Source organism: Pelophylax lessonae (assembly GCF_965119305.1).
Source record: "Pelophylax lessonae genome assembly, chromosome: 5".
NCBI lineage: Eukaryota > Metazoa > Chordata > Amphibia > Anura > Ranidae > Pelophylax > Pelophylax lessonae.
The window spans coordinates 296,364,577-296,378,049 of NC_138772.1; the positions used below are offsets into that span (position 1 = coordinate 296,364,577).

Consider the following 13,473-nt stretch of genomic DNA (forward strand, 5'->3'; position numbering starts at 1 on the left):
GATGTTGTAAAAGGGCCTGTCCCACTGGATACAAGTTAATTGGATAAATTAGGTAGGTCCTCATATTACATCATTAGGGTTAATCCGATTGTATGAAAGATTGTGCAGTCAGACCATAATGTGTATGGCGATGCTTAAGCTCCGCGCACACTAACCAAATTCCAGCTGCTGTCGGGCCGGTTGGGATGCACATGGGCCGACCGGCTACTGATCAGTGCACTTAGTCCCAGTGGGTGGCACAGACAGCAATAAGAACCTGACATGAACGCTAACTTATCGAAAACTAAAAAAAAATGACTTTATATACACTTTTATAATGGTGTTTTTAATGACAACAGTTTTGTTAAATAATGTGGGTAGAGTCCTATTTGAAATTCCACCGGTAAGACAATTTAAAGAGGAGCTCCACCCAAAAGGGGAAGTTCTGATTGTCTGCCTTCCGCTGCCATGTTTGCCACCTTTCAGGAGAGAGGGGGGAGCATGTAACTGGTTGTGACAGGTGCTGGCTCACACTTCCTGCTCAGTTCGACCAGGTCAAAGTGAGCCAGAAGTTCAGCCCTTTCCTCCTTCCCCACACAGCTAGCCCATTTACAGAGCACAGCATGATTTGTGCATGCACAGCAGGAAACTGTCTGTGAAGCCGCAAGTCTTTCTTAACCAAGATGGTAGATTCAGCACCCGAGAGCCAATTCTTGAACAGTTGAGAACACCCCTGGATGCCTGGACATGTAAGTGCCCTAATAGTAAAATTCAGCAGCTACAGTTTTTTTTTTTCGGGGGTGGGGGAGGTTGGAACTCTTCTTTAAACATATTAGCCTTTGCTTGGGGATCTACTGGTATCATCATTACAACTCTTACCTTCCATAGGGAAAAGCACAGACACATCAATATTTCAATATATTAAGCTCTTCCATAACAGAATTATGTACACTGATAGATTAATCATCCAGAAGATGAACAGAGAAATCCAGCTAGCTTTCAATACTGCGCGTAACCTGTAAATTATGCATAATATGATAAGCTTTCGATATTGCATGATTTGACCAATATTTCACAAAGTACAGTGCCTTGCGAAAGTATTCCGCCACCTTGAACTTTGCAACCTTTTGCCACATTTCAGGCTTCAAACATAAATATATAAAACTGTAATTTTTTTTGTGAAGAATCAACAACAAGTGGGACACAATCATGAAGTGGAATGAAATTTATTGGATATTTCAAACTTTGTTAAGCTTTAAACATCCCAAGGAGCACTGTGCAAGTGATAATATTGAAATGGAAGGAGTATCAGACCACTGCAAATCTACGAAGACCTGGCTGTCCCTTTAAACTTTCAGCTCATACAAGGAGAAGACTGATCAGAGATGCAGTCAAGAGGCCCATGATCACTCTGGATGAACTGCAGAGATCTACAGCTGAGGTGGGAGACTCTGTCCATAGCACAACAATCAGTCGTATACTGCACAAATATGGACTTTATGGAAGAGTGGCAAGAAGAAAGCCATTTCTTAAAGATATCCATAAAAAGTGTTGTTTAAAGTTTGCCACAAGCCACCTGGGAGACACACCAAACATGTGGAAGAAGGTGCTCTGGTCAGATGAAACCAAAATCAATCTTTTTGGCAACAATGCAAAACGTTATGTTTGGCGTAAAAGCAACACAGCTCATCACCCTGAACACACCATCCCCACTGTCAAACATGGTGGTGGCAGCATCATGGTTTGGGCCTGCTTTTCTTCAGCAGGGACAGGGAAGATGGTTAAAATTGATGGGAAGATGGATAGAGCCAAATACAGGACCATTCTGGAAGAAAACCTGATGGAGTCTGCAAAAGACCTGAGACTGGGACGGAGATTTGTCTTCCAACAAGACAATGATCCAAAACATAAAGCAAAATCTACAATGGAATGGTTCACAAATAAACATATCCAGGTGTTAGAATGGTCAAGTCAAAGTCCAGACCTGAATCCAATCGAGAATCTGTGGAAATAACTGAAAACTGCTGTTCACAAACGCTCTTCATCCAACCTCACTGAGCTTGAGCTGTTTTGCAAGGAGGAATGGGCAAAAATGTCAGTCTCTCGATGTGCAAAACTGATAGAGACATACAACAAGTGACTTACACCTGTAATCACAGCAAAAGGTGGCACTACAAAGTATTAACTTAAGGGGGCTGAATAATTTTGCATGCCCAATTTTTCAGTCTTTTATTTGTTAAAAAAGTTTGAAATATCCAATAAATTTCGTTCCACTTCATGATTGTGTCCCACTTGTTGTTGATTCTTCACAAAAAATTACACTTTTATATCTTTATGTTTGAAGCCTGAAATGTGGCAAAAGGTTGCAAAGTTCAAGGGGGCCGAATACTTTCGCAAGGCACTGTATGTGCAATGTAATATCCGCACTGTAGTCTGGCACAGTCTGCCTACATAGGATTTGTATCCCTGTATGGCATTGGAGCCAGGTGCAAGATTTGTTTTTTTCACTGCTTTGTGGTTCTGTACAGGACTAATCCTAGACTATGGGGTTTCATTTAGAGTTTCATGGGGTTTCACTAAGAGCAATGCCTTGCTTATCAAGCCAGTGTGAGGGAGTAAGACATAGAAACAGGAGAGAGACTTATTTTTGCACATTTAGCAATCCCGTTAGAGCATGCTGTTGGCCTTATTAAAGGAAATCCTTTTTCTTAAACAGTAGAAAATATTTATTTGAAAAGTTATTGTTCCCTAAATGCAGTAGCCTATTTATAGCAGAGAGCTGATACTACTATCCCCTCTTTGCCTTAATTCACATTGTTGCCATTGATAGGGCAGTGACAGCATTCACCTCTTTTTTTCCATAAGTCAGCTTTGATGCATTCCATGTGCTTTGATTTCCTGAAGCAAATAGAACACAGAATACATTTGCAAAGCACGCCTCTCTGCCTTATCATTGTGCAGTATTCTTTAGTACTGCTCTACAGATGCCACCTGAGTGCATTAGGTACAACTATGCGTATTCAAATGTTATATCATGCTCTACTAATATTACTTGGTTGAACACAGCTTTATCTTTTTATTCACAAAGCTAAGTGACCATTACTTTGATAACTGGAAAATCTCTGTCTGCTCTAGTATATTAACCTCATATGATACAGGATGCTGTTTACTTGGACAGAATTCAATTTCCTCATAATCATGCACAAATGATGTAATTGTAGTAGACATTGAAGGGCTATTTACTATAAGGCCAGTTATGTGCTTTTCCAAGTAATGTTCCATAGTCTCCTATTTTAAATTAAGCAAAAGTAGTTAAATCCCAATTCTCGAAAATACAAGAATACACAGTACGTTTAGTTGTGCGCCCCCCTCCCCCCCCCCCCCCCGCACTGCAAGAGTAAAATGCTCATTATTTATACAGAAAAAGGTATACCTAGCTCCAGCAAGCTTCTTGTTTGTGTCAGTCCCCTGAAGCCTCTTTTATAAAAGATGCTCATGTCTACTGTCACATGATGACGTCATCATGCACAGTGTAGGGCCAATAGCCCTGAATTATACGTGAGGACCTACCCACAAACAGGCAAAAGGGGTAAGCACCAGACCCCTCCAGAGCAATGGGCAGGCTAAGACGTACATTCTATTCCACATTCCCTAGCATTACCAAACGATTAGCAAGGAGAAGGGGGGGGGGGGACTGCAAGATATATATATTTTTTTTATTTCCTGAAGTTGAGCTTTAATTGTATGCATAGGAAAACAGGTTAGCACAAGTACATTTCTTATACTATTCTATATGCATATAGAGCAGTGATGGCGAACCTTGGCACCCCAGATGTTTTGGAACTACATTTCCTATGATGCTCAATTACACTACTGAGTGCATGAGCATCATGGGAAATGTAGTTCTGAAACATCTGGGGTGCCAAGGTTCGCCATCACTGATATAGAGGCTGTTGTAAGGTCACTATATTTCTCCTTTGCTCATATCACGGCTCTCTTGAAGCCTTTAGATCCCTATGTAGCAGCTGTGAAAACTCTAGCCAAAATGTTTTTTTGTCTTGATTTGATTTTGGGTATAACAATGAAGGGGTTAGTTTGTGAAGATTTCCATTTATACAGTTTAAGGTTGAGCTAATAGTTGTTAGTCTCATTCAACTGTTCTTGTGTAATGCTGAAGATGCTTCACCACATATCCAAATGGCGTCCTTAGATTTGATGAGTGTCAGGAACATTCCCCATCATTTACAGCCACTCTGGTAACTCAAATACCTTAATCGAATACCCCACTGTGCTTTGAAATGTGGAAGGGCAGATAATAATTCTCCAAGAATATGATGGACATTGGTTTGTGAAACCATCATGTTCTTAGGCAGTCAGCATCTGCCTTGACACATTTCATAACACAATGTCGACTTTACTAAGGTGAGCAGCCCATGTGGTTGTAAACACTGGGGAATTTTATTGACACTCAATATGACTTAAGGAAGTCACTTCCTAAGTGGTGAAAGTCCAGCTTAATGCATTCAAACCATTATTACACTTTTTATTTCTGTACATACACTTATTATGCAGAATGATCTTCACTTCTTGTTGTGTAACAAGGACATACATCTCTCCAACAAGGCACAGAAAGCAGTAAAATAAAACGCTTTCATTAGAATGATGAATAATCCCGGAAAAGTGATTGTAAAGCCAGAATTTTTTAACCGCTTGCCGACCGCCCGCCGCAGTTGTACGGCGGCAGTCTGACGCTCCCAGGCAAAGTGCGGTACATGTACGGCGCTAGCCTGGGAGGACCTAGGGGGCGATAGCGCGCTGCTGGAGGCGCGATCCCACCCCCGCTCGTCGGCTGGGGAGTCAGTGTGTGTGTCCGGCACTTGATATAGCTTTATATAACTTTATAGCACTGATTTTTGTAGTGATGTCACTGGTACTCCCAAAAGTGTCAAAAATGTCAGTCAGGGGTCGAATCTGTCCACCGCAATGTCGCAGTCCTGCAAAAAAAATTGCAGATCGCCGCCATTACTAGTTAAAAAAAAAACAATAAAAATGATATAAATCTTTCCCATAGTTAGTAAATGCAATAACTTTTACGCAAACCAATCAAAATATGCTTATTGCGATTTTTTTTACCAAAAATATGTAGCAGAAAACAAATTGGCCTAAAATGTTAAAAAATTTAGATTTTTACATTTTTTTGGGAGAATTTCATATAAAAAATTGGGAAAAATATTGTTATTTTTTCAAAATGGTCGCTCTTTTTTGTTTATAGTGCAAAAAATAAGATCGCACAGGTGATCAAATATCAAAAAAAGAAAGCTCTGTTTGTGGTAAAAAAGGGACATCAATTTTGTTTGGGTACAATGTCACACGACCGCGCCATTGTCAATTAAAGTCACGCAGTGCCGAATCGCAAAATAGGGCCTGATCTTTGAGCAGCCAAATCTTCCGGGGCTAAATTGATTAAATAAAAATAATAAACACTTAGCTGCTCTGTACAGTAGTATTGCAAAGAGTGACCCCGAGCCTCTTCTCCTAGGATCCCCTGTCAGTGCTGTCTACTTCTCCTTTTCTCTGAGTGCCCCCACAGCAAGCCAATTGCTATAGGGGCTCCTATGCAGGGCTGTGTGCATCCATGGCCCCAAACAGTGTGGCTTAGCCCCGCTCCTTGCCCCCTCATCACAGGTTTATGTGACAGCAGAAGGAGTCAATAATCTCTGCTGCTCTCAGTAAAGCCCCTGAATCCAGGAAGAGAGCAGAGTGGGGCTGCCAGCGAGCACAGTGCTGGATCAAGAGTGATGTTAGGTAAGAGTTTGGAGGGGAGGGGGGGGGGGGGGCACACATATTGGAAGGTTTTTTATCTTAATGCAGAAAATGCCTTTTTTCTTTAGAACCGCTTTAACAAAATTCACCAACCTGACAAACATTTGCCTTCATAAAATGTTGCAGCTTTCTCTTTCCTTAATGTTTCGACTGGATCAGATGTCATATGGTCTGCCATATGACTTTAACAGGTCACGTGACCAGGCTCTCCACCTGAAATCCCAAAGTGGCGAGACTATGCCAGTGCTTTAGTAATGGTGCCCATAGATAAAGGTTTTTTTTTTTTTTTTTTTTTTACACACACATATATGCAGTAAAGTAGAAGAATAGAAAATAATACAACTATAAACTATAATACACTTACAGTTTTTAACACAATTTTTTCTAATTAAATCTTATTCAAAATTTGTCTGTGTCTGCGGATGTGTCCCTAAACATGAAGAGCTACATTGGGCGATTGTTTATGTTTGGCCTATGGAGAAAAGCAAAAATGTGCTGGAGATACCTCTAAAACTGGCTTATCAGGGGCAAAGCATCAGAAAATGATGTAATATTTCTAACTGCCATTATTCTCGATAAATCACAGATGATGGTGTCCATGTGCATCTCATTCACATTAGAACACTGTTTAGTCTGCCCATCAGGAGACTAATATCTGATTTTTGAAGGCATCTTTAAAGGGTCAGAGGATCTTTTGTTGTTTTATTGCAAATTTAGGTCAAATTCAGCACTGTATATGAATTTTATAGCACAACAAATAAATGTTATAAATGTTTGGGGATATATACATATATATTGTAAAGGAAATGTATACTTCCTGTATATTATTGTATTATATTTTGTATGTATTGCACACTGCACTCATTGTGCACACTGCACTAATAATGTTTTCATTACATGTTTGCATTCTTTCGAGTCCTGATAAGAATGAGCCTGCCTATGTTACGCCCCTTGTTACCATATGAGTACAATTGTAATATTAATGTGATACCTACCCAATCATGTGTATAAAAGCCTTCAATTGCGTAAAAAAAAAAAAAAACAGAACAGTTATTTTGGAAAGATGCGGAGTGTATCTTTTCGTGTCTGTTCCCTACTGCAGCAGTTATTCATTTGGAACCACTAATCAATATGATGATAGGAGTTGCCTATCTATAAAATGTCCAGAACAATACACATACTGTATATATATATATATATATATATATATATATATTTATGTGTGTGTGTGTGTTATGTAAAACCATGTTTCATTATAAACTGTAAAGTGTATTGTAAATAATACAGTATCTTTGTGAGAGAAGCCATATTAGTTCATTACATACAGTATTCAGACTACCCTTCCTGCTGGCTTGCTCTGTGACTGTGACAGTAACTATGTTAAAATGGGTCAAATCTGACCTGATTAAAAGCATTAGATTCTCTATAAGTCTAACTGAGCTTACTTTAACAGTTATTCAGCAAGAGATGCTAATAATATTCCTCGTTAAACAGATGACCGCAGACTGAAAAAAATGCAATAATCGAATTATAAGACAGCAAGCAAGTAAATATAGAAATGTCATGTCAAAACTGATAGTAATAAGTCAGACTATCTCTCTCTCTCTGAAAATAAACTATAGATTATTTTCAAATTTCTACAATGGCTGCCATGTTCTAAAGACCACCTGAGACACCAATAGTGAGACAAAGTTTTAACTGTGACTTAGACCCCATTCACACCGGTGTGACTTGTCATGTGATTTGACAGTTCCAAAACTCAAGTCGCACCCCATTGACGGCAATGGAACCGTTCATTTTGCAGCCACTAATGTCACAGCAATTATAAAAAATGTTCCTGCCCTACTTTCTACCGATTTCATTCCCACTAGCAAAGACTTCTGGTAAATGAAGTCGCAAGCCAAAATTAAATCAGCAGTGCAAATCGCACTGATGTGCGGCTTTGAAATCGCGCTGAAGTAACGCAATTTCAAAGCTGCACCGGTGGGAACCACGGGTTAAAGCAGAACTAAAGCTATCGATTTAATGATTTAAAAAAACACTTACATTCCTGGCATGCCGGGAACGCTAACTTTCCCATTTGCTTGTACTCTCAACTAAACTGTCAAACCATCAAATAACTGGAGTCAAAACTGATCACATGTGCAGCACAGTGGCAGTTGAAGATCAAACCAAGACTAAGATGGTGGCTTCCATGGCTCAAAAAGAATAGAAGGGTTTAGTACCACTTTATATTGTAATTCTAGCCAGGTAACTTAAATTCAAATACTTACATATTTTTAGCAAATAGTAATTGAACTTGGAAGGCAAATGTCAATGGGCTTTTATTTCCTTCAAGCAGGATTAGAAAAGAGGAGATTTGGGGGGATATGATCAACATGTATAAATACATAAGGGGTCCATATAGTGAACTTGGGGTTGAGTTATTCACTTTAAGATCATCACAGTGGACAAGGGGGCACTCTTTATGTCTGGGGGAAAGAGGATTTAATCTCCAAATATGGAAAGGCTTCTTCACAGTAAGAGCTGTGAAAATGTGGAATAGACTCCCTCAAGAGCCAATCCTGTCCAGCTCAGAAGAATGCTTTAAAAAAAGGTCTGGATTCTTTCCTAGGTATACAGAACATAACTGGATACTAATATTTATAGGTAAAATTGATCCAGGGACCATCTGATTGCCTATTGGGGGGATCAGGAAGGAATATTTTCCCCTGCTGTAGCAAACTAGATAATGCTTTGCTGGAGTTTTTTTTTTTTTTTTTGCCTTCCTCTGGATCAACTGTGGGTATGAGATTGTGTATATAGGATTGTAAAAAAAGGTTTTTGCTGTTTTGTTTTGTTATCCCCTTTTTTTGGTTGAACTAGATGGACTTTGTCTTTTTTCAACCAGACTAACTATGTAAATACTATGTAGATTTACATTCCTATACAAGTCTATGGAAATGCAAAACCCACTGGTAGCAGGTCAAATGCAGCTTAGGAGAAGGCCAATTGCAAGTCAGATGTACCTGTCAGTGTTTCTAAGTGAAGCATCTGAAAATGATGCCAAACTCAAAACTCAGGTACTTGTAGGGAATGTGGAGCGATTCATCCTCAAATCTCACAGCAGAAGCACTGAAATCTCAGCCAGCTCTGCATACCCTAGTAAAACAGTAATCTCCTCCTTTCAACAGCTTAGCACACCCTGGTACCCCCTCACAGCAGTGACACAGCAACTTAGCCCAACCCGTTCCCTCCGCCCAACAGTGACTAAGCTGCTTTCTATCCTTCCTATTTTTAATTTTAACACAGAGTATCTTTTGAAGGGGGGTCTAAGGTGCAGACTTAAATGTTTTTGCTTTGAACTTTGAGGATGAATTGCTCTACTATATGTGTAGTGACAGAAGTTAGTGTGCACTTGTTTAAAAATATATAAATGCTTAAATGTCCATAGATTGACCAGAGGGTTGCTTCAGGATTGGAACTGTACAAGATAAATACGTTACTTTCTGAATTTAGTTTTTTTTCTACCCCATTCCATAAATTAACCTATAAAGATATAGTCACCAAAGAAGACACTAGATTCAAATTCTTCTGCCTATTACGTCTTGTATTTTCCATAGGCCCACACTGTATTCTTTTGTACACTAGTGATATTTCCCATAAGATAACCCTAATATGTAATAAGTGTTCTCAGTAAATGTCACACAATGGTTATATATAAAAAGAAACATGCTGTGACATCATCATCCCATTAGACTTTATATTTACCTTTCAAGAAAATGCTTTTCACTTACATTCCAACAATTCTATGCATATACAAGCATTATAACATGATTTTTTTAATGAATGTAATCCATGATGTTTCATCATGCAAATAACTTCTTCATGCAACACTTCTAAAAATACCTTGTATAGATGCAAATCTGTTCTTTCAGATGAATTTGCAATCTGCCATATATAAACCGACATAGTAAATTAGGCCACAAAAGAACTTATCAACTGTTATTTCTGCACTCTACCAAACCTATCAAGTCTGCATTCTACCAAAGCCATCAAAAATCATATCTCTATAGAAGATAGCAGCATATAATTTGCTGCTATTACATGGGCTACATATGCGTGGCAGAGTACATCAAAACTTCAGCAGTGAGTGCTAGAAGTAAAGGGATGCACTATGCTGTGATTGAATGCATTCACCTATCATACCTAGTACTTAGGTTCACATGTACAGAAGAGCTTAGAGCACTGAATGTACTGTACATTACCCTAACCTTACCTTATGAAGTTTTGCTGCAAATAATATTGCTAAAAACAAGAAGTTCTGTAATATTTAAGATAACGTAAGGCACTCAAATAACTGTATATTATACATTCCCTGACAACACGACGTTGCCAAAACAATAAATATCCATCCAAAGACATTTTGCCAATTAAACGTAACGTGCAAGAGGCAATGCCAGTAAATTGCCAGCGTTCACACAATCTGCTATCCTGCCACAGTCTCAACAGAATACATTTTTATGAGAAGGTAAAATTGTTCAGCCTATGACAGCGAATATCAAGCAGTATGCAAATGGCAATTCACAGAATATGTATTCATTCTTCAATATCTGACTTTGCATGAAAATAGCCGTTCTTGCAAACAAGTGTGCAATCAAACTCCTCATCTTAGATACTTTTCACCTTGCCTGAGAAAATAAGAACACTCCAGCACAAGTGGACAATGGACTCTTGTTAACTTCAAGAGGTGACCTTAGCTCGTCAAAAGAGTCCTTGAATTTGATCCGCTAAGTTGAAATTTAGAGTGACAGGGTAAAATACCTGGTCACTAAGGTGACATGGCTTTCTGATTTAACACTTCATTTGTCATATTTATATCACCTTGCAAGGGATTAAGATTTGATCACAATAAAAAATAAAATAAAATACAGTATATACTGTATGCTTTGAAATAACCCAGAAATGATTGATCCATTCTTCCTAGTAATTCACTGTAACACTGATGAAAGCACTCAGATGTATAGAAAAGCTTGCAGGCTGTTGTCTACGTAACCCGTCCCAGCATTTTAAATGTCTTATCTGCAATAAGCAGACATTCTACTACTTCTCTCCTGTCCCTTAGGTACTATAGACCTATTAAGACAGCAAACTATTCTATAAATAAGAATGTTCTAAGAGAGAGATGGAAACAGAGTCGAATGTTGACATTAATAGGTTGATTTTTATCCTGGATATCCACTAAGCTAGAATCAAATTTCATTTTTTTTTTTTTTTGTTCTTCATTTTTTTAACCCTAGAGAGGAATATATTACAGGGTCAAGCATGCTATCTTATCTTGTCAGAAGAACAATATATTACAGCCCTATCCATTATGATTTGCAATACTAGCCATTGAAACTCCAGCTTCCTTTAAGACCTGACACATTTAAACTGCAAAGTTTGATTCCAAAAGTGGCAAAAGGCATGCAGGACAGAGTGATCATGCAAACATTTTTTATTTTTTTCCCTTCACTTCTACCTCTATGAAAATCAAGCTTAGCATTTTCCTTTAAATAATAGAGCTCAATCTTTCTTCTCTCTCCTCCAGAGCTCGCAGCCTTTCAGCTGGCACACCAGCCACATGAAAAGGTCAAACAGAAAACAGTTCACTCTCGAAATTGACAGCCTACTATCACGAAAAATAGTAAAGGGAGAAATAAAAGCTTTTTTCTTTTTTTTTTTTTATTGACGGAGATAGAAAGGCTGATCTGCTGCAGTGCAGAATGGCAGTTCGCTCAGAAGTTTCACTACGCAGACTTGGAAGGAATTCATTCACCCAGATAAAGGATCACTTACCTTAATTGAGATGCTTTTTCGTATCCCTACAGCTCAAGCACCAAACAGCTGAACAGCCAAACCAACACCCAGCAGGTTGAGAAACTGCTTGTAGTGCCTCTGCGATTTCCTTCAGCCTTTTTTTTTTTCGAAAAAATCCTGAGAAGCTTCTCTTGTAGAGTAGTATTGTACCACACTGGATCTCAGTAGCAAAATCTCCAAGCCACTGTGCCCTGGACAGGGCGAGCTTCTAACTAGGACGATGGGCTCCTGTCAGCTCCCCTGAGACTTGGGATGATCATTGACCTGATTAGTGCTGAACACTCCCTACATGCAGGAGAAAGCATACAGAGGATTGGCTGGTGACAGGAGAATTGGGGGGAAAAAATGCACTGGAGCCACTTGGGAATGCTGTCTTTTCCAGACTAATGGATGTGTTGCTGCCGAAGCTGTGCAATTTGCGAGGAGGTTATGTACAGTGTTAACCAATGTGCTGCTGCTGCCTCCGTGGTGCTGCTGATGGAGCTGCTGCTGATGCTGAGGCTGATTCTACTGAGAGGGATACAGTAGCGATGCACACAGTGTTTGTGAAGGTACAACAGCCTCACACAGCGTGTCGAACACATTAATTAGAGACTGATGTAGCAGCTTCATAACAAGAGGCTTAAATATGCAATTTTCTCTAAGCTAGCAGATAAAGTAGATTAACACACTTTCCCTGACCCCAGAGACTGATTCTCCATTGCAGTGAAATGAATTTGGTGGTCTTCGGCTGATGCTTGTCTGACATTACAAAAAAAAACAACTGCTTGCTCGTAAAGAATAGCCCAATTTAACACCACAGCAGAATGCTGAATAATTTTGGATGAGACTCTTCAATCGGTGGAAAAGTACAAAGCAGCTGTAATCTCCACTTCCGGCTTTTTTTTCTTTTAAGACATGGAAAACAGGGTTATGTTAACACAAGCTGAACGTGATCAATAGAATGTTTTGTATGCTTAAACAGGAAAGCAAAGAAACGTGTCTGCTCTTTGATGCCCTAACTATCACATGTGAAAATCAATACCCCCCCCCCCCCCCCCTCCAGGCATTAAATAAAGAAATGCATAAGTGAAAGCATAAAAAAATGACACTTTACTGTAATTATAATTGAATTGCTGCTGGTGCTATAAATTTATTTTAACCACTTAAGCCCCGGAAGATTTTACCCCCTTCCTGACCAGGGGGTTTTTTGCGATTTTTTTACTGCGTGACTTTAACGGACAATTGCGCGGTCGTGCGACGCTGTACCTAAACGAATTTGACGTCCTTTTTTTCTCACAAACAGAGCTTTCTTTTGGTGGTATTTGATCACCTGTGCGATTTTTTGATCATGCGCTATAAACAAAAAAAGAGAGTAAATTTTGCAAAAATAACAATATTTTTCACATTTTTTTATATGAAATTCCCCCCCCAAAAAAATGTAAAAATCAAAATTTTTTAACATTTTAGGCCAATTTGTTTTATGCTACATATGTTTGGTAAAAAAAAAATCGCAAAAAGCGTATTTTGATTGGTTTGCGCAAAAGTTATCGCGTTTACTAACAAAGGGAAAGATTTTTGTCATTTTTGGTGTTTTTTTTTTTTAATGAGTAATGGCGGCGATCTGCGATTTGTTTTGCGGGACTGCGACATTGCGGCGGACAGATCGGACCCTTGACTGACATTTTTGACACTTTTGGGGTTACCAGTGACATTACTGCAGTAATCAGTGCTATACATATGCACTGTTACTGTAAAAATGACACTGGCAGGGAAGGGGTTAACTGTATTGGAGAGGGAGGGGTTGAGTGTGTCCTAGGGGCGTGTTTCTTACTGTGATGGGACAGGTCTACT

General features: G+C 39.1%; 1 protein-coding gene across 2 annotated transcripts in view; it reads right to left on the bottom strand.

The window, feature by feature from the left end:
- CDH12 (cadherin 12) overlaps positions 1-11,658 on the bottom strand; it is a 1,418,552-nt gene extending 1,406,894 nt beyond the window's left edge. For both annotated transcript variants that reach the window (XM_082259248.1, XM_082259247.1), the window contains exon 1: positions 11,620-11,658. The gene's annotated coding sequence lies outside the window, so the exon portion shown is untranslated. The remainder of the gene's footprint in view (positions 1-11,619) is intronic.
- Between the last annotated feature and the right edge of the window lie 1,815 nt (positions 11,659-13,473).